We start from the raw sequence: 17,255 nt of genomic DNA, 5'->3' as shown, positions 1-17,255 counted from the left end.
GGTAAAATGCTCCCAGCTGCACCAGCAGATTAGTACCTCCCCGTGACGTTCTGCAGTAAAGATGAGAGGGTTCTTCTTCTTCTTCTTCTGTGTTATTTTTTTGGCAGTTGGCAAATAACGTTATGATGTGCATTGCCGCCACCGACTGGTATGGATTAATATCTTTCTTATATAATCAAATTCTTTCAAATAGTTTTGTTCTTTTTAGGAATCTTAAATAATTTGTATATGTTTGCTCCCTATGTTCTTTTGTACTGAATCTATTATACTAAACTCTTCTTTAATCCTTTCAAATTCTCTCTTCATACCTCTTCTTTCCAGCTCATATTTCTGACACTATAACATGTTCAATTGTTTCATCCATCCCACAGTGGTCACGTTGTCCTGTATTATGTTTATGTATTTTAAACAGTGTATAATTAAGTCCTGTATGTCCTAATCTTAGTCTTGTTATTACCCTTTCCTCCTTTCTGCTCCTTCTTCCAGTTCTTTTTTCACCAACTGCCTTTTTGATCCTATAAAACCATCTTCCTTTTCTTTCTCCATCCCACCTTTTCTGCCATTCTTCCTTCAATTTTTGTTTGATGATGCTCTTTGCTCCTTATTTACTTAAATGTACTGTAAAATTGATATGATTTTGTGTTGCCTTCTTAGCCATCTTATCTGCCATCTCATTTCCTTTAACCCCAATATGTGCTGGAACCCATAAAAAATACTATTGATAAAACCATCATTTGTAGCCTGAATAAAGTTTGCTGTATTTCTAGTAGAATGTCTGGCCTGCTGTCTGAATGGTTAAGTTTTAAACTCAATAATACTGAGCTTGAGCTTGAATCTGAACAAGTTATTGTTTTTAAAGGTTTTATGTCTGCTAAAAGTATTGCCAATATTTCTCCTGTGTATACTGATAAAAAATTTGTTATTCATTTTCCTATTTTTATTTGAAATTCTGGTACTAAGAATGCCATTCCTTTTTATCATTTGTTTTTGATGCATCTGTATAAATCTGAAGGTATTGATAATAATTGTTAACATATTCCTGTACTGTATTCAACTCTAATATGCATGTTCTTTTCTTTTTTTTCCATTAATGACATATGGTAGATATGTCATTAATTGTGCTTCTGGTAAGATCCAGGCTGGTACAACAGCTATTGGCAGTATTGGACTTATTACTGTATTATGTATATGAAACTCTTCTGTTATTTTTTAATGATCCATCCAAAACTTCTTGTCTCTTTTTTAATTTTTTGGCTTCAAGATGTCTCATGTTAGATGACCCAGGTTATTGCCTTGTAAGTTTATCCAGTAATTTATTGCTAATTGTGTTCTCCTCAAATCTAACAGCATTTCTCCCATTTCTACTTCAAGTGCTGTTGTTGGGGTTGTTTTGAAAGCTCCTGTACAAAGTCTTAAGGCTTGATGTTATATAATATTAAATTTTTCCAAGTGCGTCTTTGCTGCTGAACCATATATAATACTTCCATAATCTATATTTGAGCTGATCAATCCTGTGTAAATTTGTTTTAAAGCTTCCCTGTCTGCTCCCCAGTCACTGCCAGACAAACATCTCAAAATATTTAATAGTTTCTTACATTTATCTATCATTTTCTGAATATGTATATTCCATAGGATTTTCTCATAAAACCATATTCCTAAAAACTTTATACATTTAACTTGTTCTAATTCTTGATTATATAATTTTAATGTTATTTCCTCTCTTGTTTTTTTTTACCATAACTTTTGTTTTCTTGACTGAGAACTTGAATCCCCATTGAAAAGCCCACTCCTCTATCCTTCTTATCTCAGCCTGTATTTTCTTTCCAGTTATCCTTACATTTTTCCCTCTTTTCCATATGGCTCCATCATCAGCAAAAAGTGAACATCCTATTTCTTTTCCAATTTCTGAAAATACGTCGTTTATCATTATGGTGAACAACATTGGACTTATAATACCACCTTGAGGTGTTCCAATGTCTATGACATATTTTGTTGACATTTCTTGATCTATTCTAACTTGAAGAGTTCTATTTGTTAAAAAGTTTTGAATCCAGCTAAAACATTTTCCCAGTAATTTTCATTTAATTTAATTTAATCAGTAATCCTTCAACCCACATCATGTCATAAGCTTTCTCTATGTCAAAAAATACAGCTACTACACTTTCTTTATTAACTTGCGCTCTTCTGATTTCACGTTCTAAACACAACGTTGGGTCATTAATATTTTTCCCTTTTCTAAAACCACTTTGCACTTTAGTAATGTACCCGTTGCTTTTCAAATAATATGTTAATCTATTATTAATCATTTTTTCCATTATTTTGCATATATTTGATGTTAAAGCAATGGGTCTATAATTTTCTGATTTTGTGTTGTCTTTTCCCGATTTAACGATGAGAGGGTTCTGTTCTGGCTGCAGAATGAATCCGGCGGAGCCCCGGAAGTGAGACGGAAACAACCCCGTTGGGGAGGTGTAGACACGGCATGGGCTTCCGGATCGTACCGTCAACGTCGCCGCCATATTGTGAGTGGCATTTCTTTTCAATACGATATGTTATATCACCGTGGACAACTTGCAGCCATTTCCAATAAGCCTGGGAAATGGCTTTGTAACACTTTCTAGTCTAATAGATGTCAATGACTTTGTTTTTAATCTGCTAGTGAATTTCTTTACTATCTTTTGTCCTACATGTTTTCAGAAGGGTTCTATTAAAGTCATATATTGACTGCACAGCTGTGGCAGACATCTCCTGCTATGTTTGCCCCAAACAGCCTTTTCATTTCCTTCCATCAGAAAAATCCTAAGCAGTACTCTTCCTTTGTCAAGACACAATCTATTGCACCAATTTAAAGGACCAGCACAATATTCAACATGACATCTTCCAGATCTACCAGTCAGGACTCTGCCTGCCATGCTCTCAGGCCTAAGGGTCCCTTCACATTTCCACAGCTTGACAGGAGGTCCTGAAAGCTGCATTCATCTCCCTGCCTCCCGCTGACTTCCCCAACTCCTTCCAATCAGAGCAGAGTTAGATGGTTTTCAGCCACTGCTAATTTCCAATAAGGTGAATGCACCAAATACACTAGAATCTAAAAAGATTGAGCAAATTCAAATAAATGAAAGGACAGATTAACTATCAAGGGATATTAGTTATTTTTAAATCTTATTTTATGTATGTTTGCTTTAGTTTTTTTAAATTATTTTAATTATTATAAATGCACATTTTGCACATTTTTAAAATGATCCCACTCAGTTGCACATTTCCTTTAATCGGATTATGCTATTTTTAATAACCTTCATGCCTCCCTGGCAAATGACAATCTAACATTTTGTTTATTCGCAAGAAAAAAAAAAGTTTCTCAGCAAAACCCCAATACCTTGAGCTCCCATAGCTGGTGAAACCTAATTACCTGCCTGCCTAACTGAACAGAATGATCCACCCTGCACATAACCTTCATGTTCTGGACAACCAGTACAATCACTTCCTGTCTTTTAGACTCAAATCTTAACAAGCAATAACTGTTCCAAGATTGTTCATTAACAAGGAAATCATAACAGAAATCAATATTCATATATAATCATCAGCTATAACAGTGTCCCCAAGTAAATGATTCAGGTAAATGGTTCAGTTAAATTCGTGTATGTGGTAGTTGCTGCCATGGTTCAAATGTGGAGGAATTTGTGAGTCAAAGTAAATGCAGCAAAATTCAGGCGAGGTTTGTTAAAACTGAGTACTTTAGTGCCATCCAGCGGCTGCTTTGAAGCACATACCACCTCTTGTCTCTGAACACATTCAGGATATTTTTTCTTCCCAACATAGAGCAGCCAGGTACACACACACGCCATGATCAACGTCTGAAAGCTTCATTGATGAGTTTCCCCATTCACTGGCTTTTCACTCAGTCCCTCATGCTTATTTTCACATATGTCCTGTAAATTCTCCTTGACAGGGACTAAATTAAGAGAGACCTTTAAATATGACCTTATTTGTCCAATGTGTGAGGCTTCTGAAGGTAACTTGGCTCGTTTTACATCCTCCGTTAGGAACATAGCTTTTGCGACTTAAATTACCTTCCACTCAGCTCATCTGCTGGTAAAAATCCCATTTTCCCATGCGGAGATGGTGCAATGTGCTGAGCTCGGTGATATCTCAGGGCCGTTCCTCAGTGGAGGAGGGGCAAACAGACATGCTTACTGGCTCCCTTTTAGAAACCATCAGTTCAGCAGGATCGATAGTACGTCCCACTCCACGGCTGGCAGAGTGTGCTGCCTCCACAGGGGATGGAGGCCTGGGGTGGTGGGGGTGAATGGAGATATGCATTGACAGCTGCAACGGAGGCAAGTTCGAGCTGCGCATGCAGTCAAGGTGAATGATAGCATGCTGCGTCAGACACTGCTGCTCTCCTGCTCCCAGCTGCAGTTTCTGAGGAAGACCGGTGGGTGGATGCAGTTGCAGCCAATGCAGTGGTAAGCCGGTGAACTAGTTTAGCTGCTAAGTACTTCATGTTCCGACTTTCAGCGTCCAAACTGAAGCAAACATCACCAACCAATGCTTCTTCTTGTAAATATCTTCAAATACAATTTGAAAATTATTATTCTGCAACTCTTTGGTTCTGTTGGCGGTTGAGCACTTTAACAGATTGATGCTATAGGTGAGAAGACATCTTATGTTTCAGGGTGCTTGCAATATAAGACCTCCACAAATCAGCTCTGCAAAAGAAAAATCCTTACACAGCAATAAACATAATCTTTGCCTATTCTTAGCACAGTGGGCATGAAGGAGAAAATCATTCACTTTTATTTTGTATAGTAGGACTTAAGAAGCCCATTGAGTAAGGTTACTTTATATTATGTAATATTTTCATTATTATAGTCAGTAACAGTTAAGTTGCAGTAAGGATTTATCATATGTGTAATATTGAAAGATTGCATTTTTTCAGTTCAAGTCTACATACTTAATTTCATGTTTATAGAAGAGTTGTTAGAAGACCATGTAAAACTTATAAACAAAATTGAATAAATGTGCTGTAAAAATCTATGGATAAAAATCACAACGTATAAAGCTGTGCATAAGCAGAAATTGCAGTAAGGCCTGTGTTAGCATGAAAAATGCCATGATACAATAAAATATTTGCAAATATTTCAGCTAAAATTGTTGAGTTAATGGTCCAAAAAGTAAACATGCAGCGGCTCACAAAAACGTGTAAACACCCCCGTTTAAGCGGCAGGTTTTTGAGACTTTGAAATTGAATTGAAATTGAGACCATGACACCATAATGTTACAAATGTACTATTTAACTAAGAGGACAGCTTTGTAGCAAACTGCATTTTCAGTCAAAACTGACAGGTATTTCGAACTGTTCACAATTTCATACACCTTGGCCACTAACCTCGGTTCCATCTGAACAAAAGTGACCCCGGAGCATTGCTGTTGGTTATATGCAATGCTGTTTCTGTTTAAAAAATATCCTTTAGAACTGTGACCCTAAAGTACCAGTTTGGTTGCATCAGGTAATAAGACATTCTCCCAAGAGGTTTTGAGAGATTTTAACCAGGCCTGGATATTGTTTTATTGGAAGAAATCCAATCCCTACTTCTTGGTCCAGACATATGAAGAATACAATGACATTGAGGACACACTTAGAACACAACCAGTATTTGATGGAAATTGCTGCAGCTCCTTCAGTGTAACTGTAACTCTTATGTTGCCCTTGTGGACCAGTGTCCATCTTGTGTTTTCATTAGTTTTGGAAAAATCTGTTAGGTCCCATATTTTCCTCAATTATTGATGACCGTCGTTGATGTATTGTGATGTATATACAGCTGAAACCAGATATTTACATACATGTATTATGTCAATATATATTTTAGACATCTTCATTTTTTTTCTCACCGACTTTTCCTATTTTAGGCAAATTAAGATTCCCCAAATTATGTATATTATATAAATGCCAGAATGAGAGACAGACATTTTTAGATTTCTTTCTTACTTTTGTCAAATTCAGCAGTTTACATGCACTAAGATTATTGTGCCTGTGGAAGTATTTTACGGCAACACCTCAAACACACTGCTTCATTGTGCAACATCATGGAAAAATCTAAAGAAATCAACCGAGATATCGTGCGGAGAATTGACGACCTCCACATGTTTCATTCATCCTCGTGACAATTTCCAGATTCCTGGAGTTGCCACGTTCATCTGTTCAAACAATAACAAGGAAAAACATGATGGGATTTTCCAGCCACCATCTCTTTCAAGGAGATGGGTTTTGTGTCCCAGAGAAGAACATGTGTGAGTGAACCCCAGAACAAAAGCAAAAGAACTTGTGAAGATGTTGGTTAAAGATGGTAAGAGAGTGTATCCACAGTGAAACAAGTCCTTTACCTACATGGGCTAAAAGGCCACTTAGAGAGGAAAAAGCCAATGTTCCAAAAGCACAATACAGTACAAAAAAAACATATTTTAAATGTGAAAATGCCTTCAGTTTTGGAGGCTTGTCCTGTGGTCTGATGAAACAAAATGTTCAGTGTTTGGCCATAATGACAATTGTTACATTTGGAGGAAAAAGGGGTAGCTTGCAAGTCAGAGAGAGTTTCAACTGCATATACCTTGTATAGATACCGTTGTACAATTAGATCATTGTGAGCCTTTGTAACCTCTGCAAATTAAAGCTATGGCCCAAGTATGGAAAAGGACAAATTTCAGGAAAATCCCACTGAAACAGCTGGATTTATTTAAGATTTATCAGATTTACCATAGTTGACGGCATGTGTGAACACCGAATGCTGAAATGAATTGAAAAGGTGTTTCACCAAGGTATTAGTTTATTGTGTGCGCACTTATGGAACCATGTTACTGCACGTCTTTTATTTTTATATCGCTCCTCCGAACAGATTTGTTGGTTTTTTTTCTCAGTTGGATTGTCTTGAGTAAATGTTATATTAAAGTTGGAAATATTTGATTTTAAAAAATGTTTTTTTTTTTTTACAGGGGTGTGTATACTGTTGAGATCCAATGTATTTACACTGAAACAAAATAAGAAGAAAATCCTGACTGTTGTATAAGCAAAAAAAAATTATTTAACATGTTTTTAAATATCTGACATGAATAGTTGCTTTATATACAGTTACTTTCATAATATAGTCGGTGTGAAATGTACAATAAAGGCAATATTTTGCCACAAAAAAGGACACAGTGCAGGTTCATGGACTCTCTACACATGTGTCAGCAGGGGTGTACTGAGCACATATTCTTCTGATGTGACTTTCATTGGTTATTTTCCTGGGATAGGGTAAAAAGCACATCTGTTAAGGGAGGTGAACCACTGCAGAGTAGAGGGATGTGGACGGGACAGGATGTGGTGCAGTACAAGCATCCCCCCACTGCTCAGATTGCTGCTCATTTGTCAAGTTGCCCGCATAGTTGAATGGTGCATTGCTGCTGAAACACGGAGAGGCAATCAGCAGTGGAACAGCACACCTCATCCAACCAGGAGGGGTCCCAGGTGGATGAGGAGCCTCGCTGGGCCGTGGGCAGAGGAGGCTTTCCATATACACGTGGTAACTCTGATCAGAAATGTGTCTTGTTCATATAAGCAAATGCCTCTAACAGTCTTTACAGTGAAAAAGTAAGATTTTTAAATAAAATTTCAATTTTATGCTTTAAAAACTGTCACGTCACAGCAGTAAAGTGAACTGTTTCTGCTGGTTGACGTAGCAGGAGTTTACCATCCAGCTTCATTAATCTGGTGCGTTGGTCATCCTCAAACCTGCAGGATGGCGTCTACAGTGTATCAAGAATTTATATTGTATATGTGGACCATGGCTGAATGTTAATTTTGGGATTTTAAGATTCTTAAAAACAATTTGGTGCACAAATATAAATATATCGTGGATTTTCTTTTCACACAGGGTGAAATTTATCCAAGCAATCTAAAATATATACATTCACTCCCACTAATATTTGGATTTGTCTGCTTAAAGGTTTGAGTGAACCAGATCCATTTTGCAGCCATTAAAAAGCTTCTGGCATGATTCAGGTTGGTTATTTTTTCATTACATTTTTTCCTTCTACAGACCAGTGTTGAGGCCAGGGTTTTGTGGAGGCTACTTTGAGAGATTATTAAAATTCTTCCACACCCAGTTTTGAGGTGTGTAGCGAACCACATCCACGCAGAAGGGTGTAGTTGTAGTTGATCTAAAATTCTTTTGAGGTTCTGATCCACTGGTCCTCACTGAGCTGGCCAATCAAGCTGACAATCAGCCATTTGCTGTGACTAGCCAACTTCCTGGTATCTCTAATTCTGTTAGGTGGCATTTTCTAGCTGGGTCACTTGTATTTTTTCTCAGGTCTATTGATATTTGATATTTTCCTTAAGAAAAAAGTACCAAAACAGAGTCTGAAAACACCAAGAACTGTATTGTTTTCCTCCCTCTATCCTACTGAATCTTTAAAACACAGCATGAGCCACACAGTTTCCTCAGTACAAAACAGCAAACATGATAAGAAGTTTATTTTAATTTTAGGCATATGTACAGTGTTCTCTGGCCAAAAAATACTTGCTTGTGCACCTCTGTGGGTGTAAGTAGTGTAAGTTTCCAATACTTGTGTGAAGTACTTCTATTTGAGCAGCATGAAATGGAATCCCAGCTATTTCAGTTTTAGAAACAGCATATTTTCATAAAAAAAATTGTACATCATCCTTTTTAAGGGTTTACATTCTGACTTGCAAATTGAAAATACACAATTGTGGTTTGATTTAACTCATCATGTGTTGCGAAAAGAAATGTGCCCCTTAAAAGTTTCAGATCCTCAAACAAATTGTAATATCAGAAAAAGACAAAAACAATAGGCAGTTTTTAAATAATGATTTAATTTACTAGTTGAAAGAGAGCCATCTAAATGACCTCATGTGAAAACGTAATTGTCCCCAGTTGACTGTGCCACCCTTGGCAACTGCCATCAAGTGTTGGCAGTAACTGGTAATGAGTTTTTTATATCCATTTGGAGGAGTTTTTGCCCACTCTTCTTTGCAGAAATGCACAGGAGAGCTTTCCAGTATGAACAGCCTGTTTAGGATCGAGCAAAAGCAAGTCAGATTTAAGTCCAGACTTTGAATAGGTCACTCCAAAACCTTAATTTTGTGTTTTGCCACACTCAGAAGTAGGAATTAGTAGTGAGCTTTGAGTAACTGTTATACTGTAAAATCCAAGTGTGCCTGAGTTTAGGTTTACACACTGATAGCCAGACATTCTCCCTCAGGATATTCGATCAGAGAGCCGATTTCGTAGTCCCATCAATCATGGCAAATCTTCCAGAGCCTGACGAGGCAAAGCAGCCTCAAACATCACATCACCATCATGTTACCATCAACATGTTTAAAGTTCCTTTACTGCAATGTGTTAGTTTCATACCAGACATAATGGGACTCATATAATGGGTTCCCCAAATAAGTTATTTGACCTTTCTTAAGCTATCCCTGCCTCATATTGAAATTTGGTTGATGATCTGAAAGATGTGACAGAAAGTAAAAACTGAAGACATTTGTAGAATAAGCCTTTTCATAGCACTGTTCAAATAAAACTGTACCATATTTGTACATAGAAAGTCACATTTGGTAAAAAGATACTGGAAAAGTGTGAACTGTAACTTCACCTCTGAATGTAAATCAGATCTTTCAGTGTACAGTTGCTTATTAAACATGCAGCCCTTTAGAGGTGCTGTGGTTTTTGTTGAAAGCAGTGCATGAGTCAGGAATCCCCCCCTTTAGAGATGCTGCAGCAGCTGAATACCTTCAGAGGAAGACAGGCATCGACAAGCCACTCTGGAGAAGCCTGTGCATTTTCTGTCATTGTCCCTGTGTGCTCTACCTGCTTTTGACTGTAACATATGGCAGTGGTGAATGTAGGCCAGGAGTCAGCACACTTCTACAAATGACACGATCTGCTGTCGAGGATATGCGGCACTTCTCCAAGAAGCAAGCTGAACACAATGCAGCAGTAAAAAACGATTGAAATAAGCAGCTCAGCAGCTTTGCTGTGCACAAATAACACAATAAATAACTGGGTCCAAGATGTTCTGTTAAAGTTGCTTTGTTTCTTTTAATTATGCACCAATGAATAGCAGCAAAGACATTTTTTGTTGAGGGTAAATAAAGACAAAACAAAACTTTCATGGCTGCCTTTTTGTTTTTAATCTTAAAAAATATCAAAGGGCTGCGTGAAAAATGTTACAGAAATTCTGTGACGGCTCGATCCACGATCACAGAGATGAGTTATGACTGATCTGTGTTTTCGCTTTGTTATGGCGCTGCTGCAGAAGCAGGCGGGCTGTTGTGGTGACCGAGCAGCCAGCTGTCAGACGTTCAGCCATTCTCCATCACCACTGCTTCACCACCATTCATCTCACACTGAAGGAGGCACGGATGATGTCCCAAACTTCATATCTCTCATGTCTGTCTTTAGAACAGGATGTTTAATATCCCTGTGAATGATCCTGGGAGAAATTACTTTATAGAACTCAAAATCTAGTTCAAAATCTGAATCTGCGTGTACAGTCCATCCTCTGATCTGATTTGTTGTTACGGGTTTCGCCCTGTGAGGATCCTGTTAAGTTTTTTAAAAAATGGGGTCAGCAAAGAAGCAGTGGTGCAGAGACAGACAGATCTTCCTCTGCAAAGTCAGGATCCCATCAATTAATCTAAGTAAATTTAATGCCAGCTCGTCTTATAATGGTGCCTTAAATACATAAGAAAACAATCGCAGTAATTTAAAAATCATTTAAACTCATACGGTCACTAAAATAGTGTAGACACAAAAGTGCAGATAAAGAAGTAGCACTTTTATATATTAACAAAATGTGTTTTAGACTGTATAATCCTACAAAAAAGACAATTGATTTATTAAGAAAATGTCCTGATTAAGATTGGGTATACGCTTGCACTGGAAATTAGGCTTATTATCAGAATACAGACAGTAGCAGTTGTGTCCAATAATCAAATCAAACAAGAATAGCTCAACACAACTAATTTTAAACATGGTGTCTCCAATACAAAACAAAACTACATCATTTTATTTATAAAGCACTTTAAAAACAACACCATTGATCAAAGTGCTTCAGACAGGACTCCTGCCAAAAGATCTGCAAAGTCAGCAAGAAAGTCTGTTGTATTTTGGAGGTCGGAATGAAACAGCACTGGGAGGGCAGATACGAGCTCAAACAAGTTCACCTCGAAGCTAAAGTAAGATGATATTGGTGTAACCCGTTTACAGAGATTGCTCTCCCTGTAAACAGTGGCTACACCTCATCCACGACCTGCCGTCCTCGTAGAGCTGAAGCAGGATAAGTTCAGAGGCAAAAATCCATAAAAAACACTGAACTCACCAATGGTCATCCATGTATTGGTTATAAATAGAAGATCCGGGCCACAAGAGGTGAAAAAATCCTTTAGAATAAAGGTTTTGTTGGCTGGCATCTAGCGTTCACACAGCCACCTAAACGAGAACGAGAAGCTGGGGTGTTATCCATTCGTGGAGCACAATGGTGTAGCTGCAGGTTGGCAGCAGAGATAGACCACACCTGATTTGTAAATATTTGCTTTTATGAAGAATATTTTTTTAGGAGGTTAAATAATTTTGAGACTGTAGTAGTCATTGAAAGTGGGATCTAGCATTAAACATGTTTAAAACCCTTGTAATAAGAGCTTTATCTATTTTAATTGTTCAAGTGTAACAATTACCATTCAACAAGGTATGCACCATTCAACAATTTTGAATTATGCTAATACACCAAAGCTGCAGTTGAATGTTTTTAGGTGCAAAGTAAAAAAGGTTCAGGACAAGTTTACCACTCTGATGTGAAGTGAAATAGATAGAACCATTTAAGAACACTTAAAGTATTAAAGTTAAAAAGAATGTGGAGATTTTATAATCTCCAAGAGTTAATATGGTTAGAGGATTCAGAGAAACCGAATGCATTCCTACACTGAAGACGCCAGGCTGAAATCAATATTGAACAGCTGTAATCTTCATGCCCTCGAGCAACACTGCAGTATAAACAGGCTCGACCCTATAGAGGAAACTGCTGCATAGGTTCAAGAGCACTTAGAGAGAAAATTAGTGCCTCTTCCACAAAAGCAGTTTATAATTTATCATGTAAGGACCAAATAAATAAAACTCTATAATTTCATTCATATTTTCCCATAGCCCCTTATTTTAGCCAAGGATATCCATGTTTTTTTGGATAGCCAGATGCAACTGAAAGCCTGGAGAATTCCCATTACAGCATGGAAATCCAATACAAACACAAGATATGACGTGAATTAAGGACTTTCTTGCTGTGAGGCAGCAGTGGGAATCTCCACACCACCACCACTGCCCCGACCTCTACTAAACTATTAGACTTTCTTAAAAGGCACAGAACAGAAATTTTGTGTCTTCCCCAGTTTTCAAAACTGCACTGATGAACAATCCCAGTGGCAAAAATACCACGTTAAGATGAAAACAGAAGATGTCTTCTCAGTGTAAAAAAGCAGAACAAATAATAATTAGGGATATGTAATTTTAATAGACACAGTGTTTTGATTGTTGCAGCCACTCAGACCATATCAGTATGAACCAGATAAACCATTGAGGTTTTTAACATTAACTTTGCCCGGGGTCTAAATAAGACTATTTATCAAGTCTATTTTGGGAAAGAAATTCTTACTATCACATGGATGTCACAAGGCTTCACTTCATCTTACATTGTTCAGTTTCAGACAGACACATAACTAAGGAAGAAATATTTTAGTCTTCCTTAACTAAAATTTCCACTTAGTGTTCAATAAGACGCCAGTTAATAAAGACGTGCTGTGCTTTAATGTATATATACAGTGTACACTGTCCCTCAGTGTATAAGTATATAAGGCTTAGTCTTTATATTCCACAATTTACAGGAATCACGGTTCGGTATTGCAGAGCATTCATATCCGCCCTTTTGCCCAAACAGGACATTGTGTCACAATACCATTTATTGAAAATAAAAATCTGAAAAGTGTGGTGTGCCATTGTATTTACTCTCTTTGAGTATATAAACTGCTCAAAAAAATAAAGGGAAAACTCAAATAATACATCTTGGATCTGAATGAATTAAATATTCTCATTGAATACTTTGTTCTGTACAAAGTTAAATGTGCTGACAACAAAATCACACAAAAATCATCAATGGAAATCAAATTTATTAACCAACGGAGGCCTGGATTTGGAGTCACACACAAAATGAAAGTGGAAAAACACACTACAGGCTGATCCAACTTTGATGTAATGTCCTTAAAACAAGTCAAAATGAGGCTCAGTATTGTGTGTGGCCTCCACGTGCCTCTATGACCTCCCTACAACATCTGGGCATGCTCCTGATGAGACGGCGGATGGTCTCCTGAGGGATCTCCACGCAGACCTGGACTAAAGCATCCGCCAACTCCTGGACAGTCTGTGGTGCAACGTGACGTTGGTGGATGGAGCCAGACATGATGTCCCAGATGTGCTCAATCGGATTCAGGTCTGGGGAACGGGCGGGCCAGTTCATAGCTTCAATGTCTTCATCTTGCAGGAACTGCTGACACACTCCAGCCACATGAGGTCTAGCATTGTCCTGCATTAGGAGGAACCCAGGGCCAACCGCACCAGCATATGGTCTCACAAGAGGTCTGAGGATCTCGGTACCTAATGGCAGTCAGGCTACCTCTGGCGAGCTCATGGAGGGCCTTGCAGCCCTCCAAAGAAAGGCCACCCCACACCATTAGTGACCCACTGTCAAACTGGTCATGCTGAAGGATGTTGCAGGCAGCAGATCGCTCTCCACGGTGTCTCCAGACTCTGTCACATGTGCTCAGTGTGAACCTGCTTTCATCTGTGAAGAGCACAGGGCGCCAGTGGCGAATTTCCCAATCCTGGTTTTCTCTGGCAAATGCCAAGCGTCCTGGGCTGTGAGCACAACCCCTATTTGTGGACGTCGGGCCCTCATACCATCCTCATGGAGTCGGTTTTTAACCGTTTGTGCAGACACATGCACATTTGTGGCCTGCTGGAGGTCATTTTGCAGGGCTCTGGCGGTGCTCCTCCTGTTCCTCCTTGCACAAAGGCGGAGGTAGCGGTCCTGCTGCTGGGTTGTTGGCCTCCTACGGCCTTCTCCACATCTCCTGGTGTACTGGCCTGTCTCCTGGTAGTGCCTCCAGGCTCTGGACACGACGCTGACAGACACAGCAAACCTTCTTGTCACAGCTCACATTGATGTGCCATCCTGGATGAGCTGCACTACCTGAGCCACTTGTGTGGGTTGTAGAGTCCGTCTCATGCTACCACGAGTGTGAAAGCACCACCAACATTCAAAAGTGACCAAAACATCTGCCAGAAAGCATAGGTACTGAGAAGTGGTCTGTGGTCCCCACCTGCAGAACCACTCCTTTATTGAGTGTGTCTTGCTAATCGCCAAAGATTTCCCCCTGTTGTCTTTTCCATTTGCACAACACCTGTAAAACTGATTGTCAATCAGTGTTGCTTCCTAAGTGGACAGTTTGATTTCACTGAAGTTTGATTTACTTGGAGTTACAGGGGTTGGACAATGAAACTGAAACACCTGGTTTTAGACCACAATAATTTATTAGTATGGTGTAGGGCCTCCTTTTGCGGCCAATACAGCGTCAATTCGTCTTGGGAATGACATATACAAGTCCTGCACAGTGGTCAGAGGTATTTTAAGCCATTCTTCTTGCAGGATAGTGGCCAGGTCACTACGTGATACTGGTGGAGGAAAACGTTTCCTGACTCGCTCCTCCAAAACACTCCAAAGTGGCTCAATAATATTTAGATCTGGTGACTGTGCAGGCCATGGGAGATGTTCAACTTCACTTTCATGTTCATCAAACCAATCTTTCACCAGTCTTGCTGTGTGTATTGGTGCATTGTCATCCTGATACACGGCACCACCTTCAGGATACAATGTTTGAAACATTGGATGCACAGGGTCCTCAAGAATGGTTCAGTAGTCCTTGGCGGTGACGTGCCCATCTAGCACAAGTATTGTGCCAAGGGAATGCCATAATATGGCAGCCCAAACCATCACTGATCCACCCCCATGCTTCACTCTGGACATGCAACAGTCTGGGTGGTACGCTTCTTTGGGGCTTCTCCACACCGTAACTCTCCCGGATGTGGGGGAAACAGTAAAGGTGGACTCATCAGAGAACAATACATGTTTCACATTGTTCACAGCCCAAGATTTGTGCTCCTTGCACCATTGAAACCAACGTTTGGCATTGGCATGAGTGACCAAAGGTTTGGCTATAGCAGCCCGGCCGTGTATATTGACCCTGTGGAGCTCCCGACGGACAGTTCTGGTGGAAACAGGAGAGTTGAGGTGCACATTTAATTCTGCCGTGATTTGGGCAGCCGTGGTTTTATGTTTTTTGGATACAATCCGGGTTAGAACCCGAACATCCCTTTCAGACAGCTTCCTTTTGGACGACCATGTCTTGGTAGTTCTGCAGTTGTGTCATACTCTTTCTAGTTTCTGATATTGTGTTCAAAGCTTGAGAAGATGGTGTTTATAACCTAACCCGGTTTTGTACCCTGGTCTTTATGATATTGTTTGTTAATGTTTTCTAACAAAGATCTGAGGCTTTCACAGTAAAACAAACAAAAACATTGTGAGGCCCTTTCCAGAATGTAGATCAAAAAGCACAAACCTTAGTGTGTCGACAGCTTTAACACACTAACTTAAAGTTGTACCTAGATAATATAGGCAGCTGTTGAAAGCTTGCACCAAAACATGCTTAGCAAAAGGTACAAGTACATCATTACCCGAGAGCCAAACTGGCTACTCTGCAGTTCAAAGTCTTTTTAAGATGCGCTCTTGCTGTAGTTCCTTCTTAGAACTTAAAATGTAAATATTCACATAAATGAAGATTGTAATGCCCTCTGGGGTTTTTGGTTTAGAAGATTTTGTGGTTTTTAATGGCCTTTATTGACAGTAAACAGGCTTAGATTAAAGGGTGGAGACTTGCAGAAAAGCTCTCAAGGTTGGGAATCAAACTCTGGATGGCTGCATCCAGGATTAATAGCCTACAAATATGAGATGCCTGCTCTACCTCTACATCACACACCATCCCGGTTCTCTCAGCTGTAATATCTGATTTTCATATTTGCATTAAGTTGAATTTGTACAGTATTCTAGCAAATATAGGGCATTATTAAAATCTCTGGGCTTGTTTCATTGCCCTAGTAGATGCCCATTAACCAATCTCACCCTGTCTTTTTAGGGCACTTTGTAACTTTGTAAGAAAATTGCTTTACAATTACCATTTGAATAATTTGTTTATTTCTATTAAACAATATTCCTAAGTTATTGCACTGCTTGGTGTATGTTTAAAATGTTGTCCTTTTACTGGAAGTTTTTACTGATCATATTTTTGCCTTGACATGTTTCCAAAAATTTTCCCAACCATTTCTTTACTTTTACAAAAATACATGCTGCCAAACGTAAAGAAGCAGAAAATCTTCCCGAAACAACTTTTAAATCTACACCTTCCAAGAGCAAGGAGTCAATTGTCAGTCAAAGCAATTTTCATCTTGACTGAGGACTATGGAGAATTAGCCTGAACTGATGTGTAAACCAAGCAAGCTGCTGAGCTTGTGAATCAATGTGTCTATTATATTTTCGGGACAGATCAATAGAGCTGAGGAATGAGCTGTGAATCACAAAAAAAACAGAGAAACACTGAGAGAGAGGAAAAAAGGACACATACTAACTCACCAGCCAATGGTTGGCCTAACTCCATTTTCTGTATGTGTCAAACAAGTCCACACATGACAAATAACCTTTACTTCCTCAGATGGATCTTACTTGTCACAGTTCATGCCATGACACCAGGTCTCAAAATGCTGTTCCCTGTTTTAGCTAAGCATTTCCTAGCACTGAGTTAGTTCTCAGATCAGGAGCAAACAGAAAGAGGTTCACATACAATCATATTCAATAAATTAGAATATTAATAAAAACTTCATTAGTTTCAGTAACTCAGTTCACCAAGTGAAACACATTAACTACAGGTCCTTCTCAAAATATTAGCATATTGTGATAAAGTTCATTATTTTCCATAATGTCATGATGAAAATTTAACATTCATATATTTTAGATTCATTGCACACTAACTGAAATATTTCAGGTCTTTTATTGTCTTAATACGGATGATTTTGGCATACAGCTCATGAAAACCCAAAATT

At 38.8% G+C, this 17,255-nt stretch overlaps 1 long non-coding RNA gene across 1 annotated transcript; it reads left to right on the top strand.

Moving 5' to 3' along the window:
- Positions 1-12: 12 nt before the first annotated feature.
- On the top strand, positions 13-3,127 carry LOC124874282. Its single transcript, XR_007039749.1, has 3 exons — positions 13-148; positions 2,418-2,522; positions 2,793-3,127. It is a non-coding gene; the product is annotated as an uncharacterized LOC124874282 (long non-coding RNA).
- The last annotated feature ends 14,128 nt before the right edge of the window (positions 3,128-17,255 follow it).

This window comes from Girardinichthys multiradiatus, chromosome 1 (assembly GCF_021462225.1).
Source record: "Girardinichthys multiradiatus isolate DD_20200921_A chromosome 1, DD_fGirMul_XY1, whole genome shotgun sequence".
NCBI classification, from domain to species: domain Eukaryota; kingdom Metazoa; phylum Chordata; class Actinopteri; order Cyprinodontiformes; family Goodeidae; genus Girardinichthys; species Girardinichthys multiradiatus.
This window is presented reverse-complemented; position numbering and strand designations above follow the sequence as displayed.